Raw genomic sequence first — 10,000 nt, forward strand, 5'->3', positions numbered from 1 at the left:
TTAAACCGCATTTTGATAAAAAAGCAGAAAAATATGAATTGGAATTTACGCAAATTTTCTTGAGAAACGAAAATTTAATAATTGCTTTGTTTTTGTGAAAGTTGACCAATCCGCTCTTATTAGTGAGCAGCTCATAGCGAAAAAAAAAATAAATAAAACAAAACAAAACAAAAGGAAATGAAATTGATTAGCGGCTGTTAAAGTGTGTGTGTGTGTGCTTTTTCTTTTGGTCCATCCTCAGCTTATATATATATATATATATATATATATACACGTGTGTGTGTGTGTAAATACACATAAATGTATAAATGAATATGTATCAGAGTGCATGTAGTTTGTCATATGGTGACCTACTCAGCTTTTACTTCTTGTTTCATATACACAAAAGCAAATATTTAATCGAATAGCCATCACACTATAAGCTTTGCTTAAGTTTTGCAGACTTAACTCCATCTGCTAGTCAGTGTTATGGTTTTTCACCGGCGTTGATTTCTAATTTAACTATTGTGTAAACAGTCGATAAATTAGTGGACATCTGTTCAATTAAGCTCATGCTATAACGAGCCTGAAACCAAGCCGTCGAAGCTGACAGCTATTAACCCTTCTCGCCTACAATTATTTACTTGATATATTGAAAACTTTATTCTTATGCACGTATCCATACAAATGTGTAGACACGCAGCGTTCAGTAACGTACGTTACAACGATTGGTATTTGAAGCTGTAGATACGGTTTTGAATTTTAGGTGTAGTCACTTTACTTTTGGCAATGCTATAAATAAAACTGCGTTAATGTAGTGTATAGTTTTCTCCCCGTAGATATAAGATTTAGGTGTTGCTAAATTTATAGTGTGAAGTACAGAGTTAGAATACATCAAGTACATCTGACGTGAGCAGTATTGCCTCCTTGAGGCAAAGAGGGCGGAGGAAAGATCCCGGGAAACATTGAAGACAAATGGGGGGCGGGGGCGGATAATAGGGTGGCCAAAAGGAGACGATGGGTGGTGATGCTCCTTTCTACTTTTCAGTGGTATACTCAGGTTTAGAAAATCACGTTTAAAAATCGATCAGAAAAAAGTTGCTTGATTTCTTGAAATAACAACAGAGTACAGAAATAAATGAAAAACAAACAAACAAACAAATGTTTACTGATGACACTGGTCATAAGAACACGAAGAAAATTCCCTAGAAAGACGAAAATATATGATACTGAACAAAAACAACAACAGCAACATCGATAATAACGACAGGAATTACAGGAACAACAAAAAGAAAATAATATATACAAATACACACACACACACATATGTATATACACACACACGTACGTGCGTGCGTGTGTGTGTGCAAGTATGTGTATATGTATACCGAGATATCAGTATGTGTATACCTAGATATCAATATGTATACTTAGATATCAGTATGTGTATATGTATACGTAGATATCAGTACTGAGGAAACAATAATAGTGGATGAAGAACCAGTTCTCCTTTTAAATGACATTCAGTTGAGACGAAAGTTCAAAAGTCACATCAGGATCTTTGATTGTAAAATGATATTCCTTACCGCCGTCCTGCACTGTGGAACAAAGTCAAGATATATTGCATTGCTTTTCCAGCATCATATTTTGTAGAGCGAGGCTTCAGTGCAGCTGCCTGGGTTCTTTTTAAGCAAAGAAACAGACAGAAAATTAATGAACGCCGGTATGTAAAACTTCGTAACACCTTAGCATTATCAAGAAGCTGATATCCTTACGCAATGAATATCCATTGCGGTAAAAATATGAAAACAACGTACTTATAGATGAGAAGTAAATTTACTCTATCAGATTTTAAAACAAAATTATAGGTTAATTAGATTAAATTTTATATGTGAAATAAGTTCTTTTGAATTTGCTGTAGGAACGGGTCTATTATTGTGCTGGTGCGTCTGTAGATGGGGGATGGGTATTAAGAATATTACTTGTCACAGTGTGACTTCTTTATTTATGATCGAAAACTTCGTTCTATCTTTGTTCAAGGAATACAGAAGCCACTGTTGTTAAAATGCAGAACATGTGGCAATGTAATCGGCGACAATGGTGTCTCTCGTTCGATATCTCTCTGTTTCTTCATATTATTGTTCTGTGTCCCTGAGAACCGAAATGTTTGTTGGTTACACTGATTAATTCTATGTATCAACATAAAGATTATGGATGATTAAATGTTGCTAACAAGCTGAAATTTCAAGGATTTTACTTCACCTGCTATACGATCATTCAGTTCATAATATTTCTATGTTCATTGTTTTACTGGCGTCGTCTTTTACTTTAATAGTTACGTAGCCAATCAATAAAATATGTCCGGGAAAGATACTATAGAAGCAAGTGATCGAATAAATAAGATATTGAGATCAAATTCTTTGTGGGACATTCGACGTGTCTCTGGTTATGAGTTGCAAGATCATCCGAGAATGGAATGTATTTTAGAATAGCGTCCTATTGTTATGAAATAAGTTAGGGTTTATGAATCCATGAAATTCGAGAAAGAAGGGCAGAGATTATATCATTGAATTTCAATACTACTGACCTACAGTTTTACTTATCTATTCGTACTAAAGAATAAATACAGACTCAATTAAGAATCTAGGAATATTTTTTGTAAATATACAATTGTTTTGCTTTTAACTATTATAACTATCATTACAACCACTCGGTAATACAGGTGAGCACAGGTCTAGTGGTCACCTATGAAAGGATATAGAAGTCATAAGCGAAAAGGTTGAATTTCATTGTCGAATCTTTCATCTTTTATCTTTTATTTTTAATCTTCTACTTCCTTCAGTCACTAGACTGCGGCTTTGCTGGCGCATCGCCTTGAAGAATTTTATTAGAATGAATGGACACCAGAACTTATGTTTTTAAAAGCCTGGTACTTATTCTATGGGTCTCTTTTGTCGAACCATCAAGTTACGGGGATGTAAACACAGCAAAGTCGATTGTCCAGCAGTGGTGGGGACTTTGCTCGGACCGAGGTTATGTAGGTAAGAGACATCTGCTCAATTTATTTATTAACTTCTATGCTGCAGTAGAGGCAACATGTTCTTTGTCTATATCCTCAACTTCTTGGAGATTTTAGGCATAATTATACTAATGTGTCCATCTGTTGTTCTAATTTAATTACATATATATATATAAATGTACATATATTCATAGGTGCAGGTGCGGCTGTGTGGTAAGTAACCTGCTTACCAATCACATGGTTCCGGGTTCATTCCCTCAGCATGGCATCTTGGGCAAGTGTCTTCTACTATAGCCTCTGACCGACTAAAGCCTTGTGAGTGAATTTGGTAGACGGAAACTGAAAGAAGCCTGCCGTATATATATGAATATATGTGTGTGTATATGTTTGTGTGTCTGTGTTTGTCCCCCCCCCCCCACATCGCTTGACATCCGATGCTTGTGTGTTTAGGTTCCCGTAACGTAGCGGTTCAGCAAAAGAGACCGATAGAATAAGTACTAGTCTTACAAAGAATAAGTCCTAGGTTCGATTTGCTCGACTAAAAGGTAGTGCTCCAGCATGGCTGCAGTCAAATGACTGAAACAAGTAAAAGATTATATATATATATATATATATATATATATAATTATAAAATCTGGTAATTATTCATATATTAATTAATATCGATTAATTATCAGGAGGCCAGCACATCTAAAGAATCAAAGAGATTCAGAAATATTATCTGCAATCTCAGGGGATTAAGGTACGTTTTAAAAAAATAACGTCGACCACTAACGTGGACAATTAATGCTCTAGAAATAGATCACATCTTGTGTCTATTAAGACCTATGTGAGTATGTGTGTGTGCTTGTTCGTGTGCTTGTATATACATTACGGTATTCATATACCTCTCTTCAAGCGTTAAAATTTACCATTTTAGTTTCCTATCAGTAGAGAAAATGGAATACGATATTGTTTTTTTCACGCTTTTGTGAAAGAGCGTTACTTACTTGTGAGAAGTAATTGCATCTGTGAGAATGAGAAGTTACATCTCATTTTCACCGTTTGTACGATTAGTCTCTTGTTACATATCGCATTGCATAGAGATAATTCGGTTAAGTGAAATCAACAGTTCCGCTCGAAACATTCCAATGGCTGACTGATTATATCATATGTTTTGATTTTGCTTGTTTTAAATTGACACATGAATGTTCGAATATCATAGTTAACTGAAATTCGAAGAGGCAAGGGATCTTCGCATTCATTAATTCTCTTTCAAATTTGACATTCGAGCAAAACTAAATTTTCCCACTCTGGTACCATCAGACTCGTCTATTACATGAATACATACAAACATACATACATACATACCTACATGCATGCATACATACATACATACATACATACATACACACACACATACATACATACATAGAGGCGTACATACATACATGCATACATACATACATACATACACACATACATACATACATACATAGAGGCGTACATACATGCATGCATACATACATACATACATACATACATACATACATACATGCAATCATACATATATATATATACTATTTTTGCAATATTTTTTCTATAACCCAGGCATTTTTTTATCTGCTGTATCTTTCATGGGGATTTTTCAGACTTTTCTCAATCTCCATTGAAATATTGCTTTCAGGCAGGAAGGAAAATAGAGAACATTTCACGAATTTGCGTGTCATCCTTGCGCAGTGGCCATGCTGTTCTCGCTAGCGTCCCAATCATAAAATATTTACAGCCCAAAACTTATATATATATTTGTGTGTGTGTGTGTGTCTATGTGTGTGTGTATGAATACATATGTATATATGTATATATGATATATATGTATATAAATATATACGAGTTTATGTATGTATGTATATATATATATATATATATATATATATATATATATATATATATATATATATATATATATATATATATATATATATACACATATACATACCTACATACATACAGTCATGCACTCATATTTATATACATATATACCATATATGCACATATAAATATATATCTACAAGTACCAACTTATGTTATTCTCTACATATATGTATATACATGGAAATTCATATATATATATATACATACATAGATATATGTACATTTCTATGTGTTTACATACATTCATATTTGCATATACACTCACATAACGGCGCGCGCGCACACGCACACACATACACACACACATATATACATTTACATATATGCGTATATCGATAACTATATACATACGTACATACATACATACATACATACATACGTACATATATGCATACATACAGTCAGTGAATATATTTAACAAATTACATCAGTTAAAGGTTTTCATTGAAAATATTCATTGTAAATTGCCAAGTTATAAAGACTTCTTCTCATTCTACTAAGTGGTTGCAGCCCTTCCATTTGAATAATGTGTAATTATTTCTTCTTCTCGATTTTCTTCTCTTGAATAATATTTTATTTTCAGGGCACAAATAATATCACACCGCGACTGTCAGACATCTATTCAAGATTGCAGGTATTAAATATTCACAGTTAGATTTGTCAGGGCCACTGCTTGAATTTAATTAAATTCACTTAGTTATTTTAACTAATGTACATTACACACTGTCGAATTGAAGCTTATCGATAAACATACACTTGCGTTCGTATATGTTCACACATACAGGGAAATCACGCATGCACACACGAACAAGTAAACACACGTCTCAACAGATGCTTGCATACATGTATACATATATAATGCACATATAGATGTGTGTGTGTATATATATATATATATATATATATATATATATATATATATGTGTGTGTGTGTGTGTGTGTGTGTGTAAATATATATATATATATATATATATATATATATATATATCATATAAGCATAACAAAAACACGCAAATACACATTTATATACAATAACCATATACCAACACATTCATATGAACCAGTATTTCAATATGTAAAGGCGCGCGCGTGCGTGTGCGTGTGCCTGAGTAGAGACTTCAAGTTAGTGAATGTTAAACAGTTATTTCAATTTGTTACGAATACTTCTTCATAGACATTCTTTTGAAATAGAAAAATGCAAAGTGAAACTAGCGAAAAAAAACAAAATAGTTTAAGATTTGCTAGATTAGATGAATATATCTCCGGAGGCTCATGAATAGAATTATTCAACATGTAATCTGTAGGTCAAGATAATCACAATTTTTACATTTATTTGTATGTTTAGTGTCATTATTTAGAAATTGAATAAGATTTCTATTATATTAGCGGATAATTTTCATGGACAAAAATCTCGCTTGAGGTTCGCAACAACCAGGTACAAAATCCGAAACTAATAATTGTAAAACTATATATGCATTTACCAGTAAGTAGCTATGCGTATTTTTGCATATACACAGACATATACCCACACGCACATATATATTGATTTCAAATTTCGGAACAAGGTCAGCAATTTCACGGAGGGAGTAAATCGATTACCCCAGTAATCATCTCGGGTTTATTTTATCGACCACGGAAAGGATGAAAGACACAGTTAACTTAAACGTAATTTGAACTCATACTATGAAGTGAGAAAAAAATGCCATTAAACACTTTGCCTCGGCTTGCTAACGATTCTGCTAGCTCGCTGCTTTCGCATGTGTGTATATATTACTGGTATTGCTTTTGTGAATTGCATATAATAATCAGGAGTGGAGGCGCAATGGCCCAGTGGTTAGGGCAGCGGACTCGCGGTCATAGGATCGCGGTTTCGATTCCCAAACCGGGCGTTGTGAGTGTTTATTCCTAAAAGCTCCACGAGGCTCCGGCAGGGGATGGTGGTGAACCCTGCTGTACTCTTTCCACACAACTTTCTCTCACTCTTTCTTCCTGTTTTTGTAGTGCCTGTAATTCAAAGGGCCAGCCTTGTCACACTGTGTCACGCTGAATATCCCCGAGAACTACCTTTAAGGGTACACGTGTCTGTGGAGTGCTCAACCACTTGCACGTTAATTTCACGAGCAGGCTGTTCCGTCGATCGGATCAACTGGAACCCTCGACGTCGTAAGCGACGGAGTGCCAACAACATAATAATAGGGAGTGTATGACTTATTCAACAATTAGGGAAATCTATACACCCGATAAAATTTTGAAATGACCGAGAGCCATCTTATAAATGCTAATCGATAAAAATTTAACACCTTCCGTTGATATTCATGAAATAAATTTCATTTCAGATGCAAGCGTGGTTGCGTGATAAAAAGTCTACTTCCCAACTACATGGTTCCGAATTCAGTCCCACTGCGTATCATCTTGGGCAAGTAACGTCTACTACATAGCCGTACTGACTAATTCCTTGTGAGTGGATTGTAGTAGTAGAAACTGAAAGAAGCCCGTCGTATATGTATATGAGTGTGTGTGTGTGTGCGTGTGTATTTGTGTTTGTTCCCCCATCAAGTACGTTGCCCGGAAGTTTGAAGAAGACAGTAGAATTGACACGAAGCGCAGCCTCTCTTGGACACAAGAGCACTACATCGCATCACACTTTGAAGGCTATCCGCTTGCAATCCAGAAACAAGAGATTGCCACAAAATACTCGGTGAAGAAGAGAGAGTGACACATTTGTAATCACAAGGTGCAACCGCATGTGTACTTTGTTATGTTTCTGTGGAAGACATTACGCATGTGATTAGCAGGTGTCCTAAAATACTACCTCCCTGTGTAGCACGATGTTGCTAAAACAACTTACAGTGTCATCCGCAAAAAGACTGTCCTAAAATAAACTTAGAAAATCCCTCTGTCGTGGAATACATGCATAAACACCAACTCAATGAATACTGCTGCAATATTCCCATCAAAACTTCTGTCAAATGTAAGCATAACAGGTCGGATATTGTTGTTTGGGACAGAGGCAAAGTTATGTACAATCAGAGAGAGAGAGAGAGAGAGAGAGAGAGAGAGAGAGAGAGAGAGAGGGAGGGAGAGAGAGAGAGAGAGAGAGAGAGAGAGAAATATACAGACACACATACATAGACACACGCACACGTATGCACACACGCGCACAGACATAAACACACACATACATGTATACACACACATATATTCTTTTACTGGCATCTCTTTATCGTTTCAGTCATTAGGCTGCATCCAAAGAAAACCTATAAAGCAAATAACGCATATGTCTTAATATTGCTGTTTACCCCTAATTGAGTTCAACCATGATTAAGAAGACACATGATCAAAGACGTTCCAGCTGGGACCATCCCATTTATTCCACATGTGCAACAAAATCACTCCCTAATTACCGGCGACCCTCTTTAAAAATGCAGAGGCGTGATTTTAGACAGTCACGGCTGCTCTTTCTAGTAGAACGTCCGCTTTTGTAGATGTTCACTTGTTACATTAGTACAGTGGATCTTTTCCTGCAAACATCCCGAAGTATATTAAATAAAAAGAACTATTTTCAGTTCAAACATATTAATACACAATTTTACCATTAGGAAATCAATTGCAGGAAGAAATATAAAAAGACAAATATAAAGAATGAAAATTGTTACATATATTAGAAATAATTGCTTTGATTAATAGGCAAGAAAAAGAAAATGCATTTATAATATTTGCACAAGCTGTAATCTTGCAAGTTGTAACACGTTCTAATCAACTAATAAACTAAACTAAGCACAGAAATTTCTAGTGCACTCAGCCAGTCACCAAGTGACAAAGTATTGGGCATCACTTTGACCCGTCACGCTGTTTACGTGTTAGCATCATATATTTACTGCACTGTATGATCCCTGTGGCATTTTAGCTTTATTTATGTTAAAAAGTTACTTAAGCATACTCGGTTTGTTCTTTCGAAACATATAACATCATATTTTTCTAATTGCTATTGTCTTTGTAATGTTGCTATTTGTTTATGTTCCCCTTATTTTTGTCTATTTTTTTTTCATTCTCTTGGTACTTTTTTAATACATGCGAATAACATGAACACCTTAAAAAAAGTTGTGATAATGTGAAATACTGTATTTCGCACAATCAGTCATACATTTAGACTCGCACATACGAATACAACCTAACAGACACACATACATTATATATATATATGTATATATATATGTATATATATATATATATATATATATATATATATATATATATATATATATATATATATATATATATATATATATATATATATATATATATATATATATATATATATATATATACACACACATATAGTAAAAAGGGTGTAACTCCTTGTTTTTAAAGGTAGAAACTTCGAGTTTACGTGAAATATTTTGTATAATATATATAAAAAATAAATGGAATTAAAAACGCAGGTGTTATTCAAATTCTTTTACTTCCGACACATGTTTCGAAGATATCACTGGTATTATTCCAAAGGAATAAAATGGTGTAAAACAATGTAATCTTCTCTTCATGGAAATGAAGAAATGAAACTCGTCAATAAGACATTTTAGCAGAAAATGATGGATATGTTGAGTGATTAACTGAACGCCATTCAGTTTGTTTAAAAAAAACGTTGTGGATATAACGTCAAAGGTAGCCTATAGAAAGAGGAGGGGTAAAGGAAAGAAAACACCAAATAAATGAGAAGTATATAACAATATGTATATTAAATAAAACCATCGAAAAAGATATATCTAGTGAGTGTGAAATGTAAGAAGAAAATTAATGTTTAAATTATATATAATGATAGATATCACTTATATGGAGTCGCCAGAAGGCTCAGAGAATGGTACGTTGGAGGGGTGGTAGGCGAGGAGAAACAGGAGACAGACAACGGCGGGGTGGGTGCGAGAAGAGATAGTAGATGCACGCCCCACGGGACGTGCCCTGGCAAGGGTTGTGTGGTAGGTAGTGACAGGATATCTACGAAAGATGAAGTGGCGAGCAATGAGCTGAGTCTGAGTCTCAAAGTCATATTTGTAGTTGCAGAGCCTGCGCAGACGGAGGAATTGGAAG

General features: G+C 34.6%; 1 protein-coding gene and 1 non-coding gene across 2 annotated transcripts in view; both read right to left on the minus strand.

Annotated features, from left to right (window-relative positions):
* The window catches only part of LOC106871451 (tryptophan 5-hydroxylase 1), a 270,677-nt gene that overhangs the window by 236,280 nt on the left and 24,397 nt on the right, over nt 1-10,000 (minus strand). The window lies entirely within an intron of this gene.
* On the minus strand, nt 4,673-4,777 carry LOC149133437 (U6 spliceosomal RNA). Its single transcript, XR_016243516.1, has one exon. It is a non-coding gene; the product is annotated as a U6 spliceosomal RNA (small nuclear RNA).

This window comes from Octopus bimaculoides, chromosome 10 (genome assembly GCF_046866305.1).
Source record: "Octopus bimaculoides isolate indiv1 chromosome 10, ASM4686630v1, whole genome shotgun sequence".
NCBI lineage: Eukaryota > Metazoa > Mollusca > Cephalopoda > Octopoda > Octopodidae > Octopus > Octopus bimaculoides.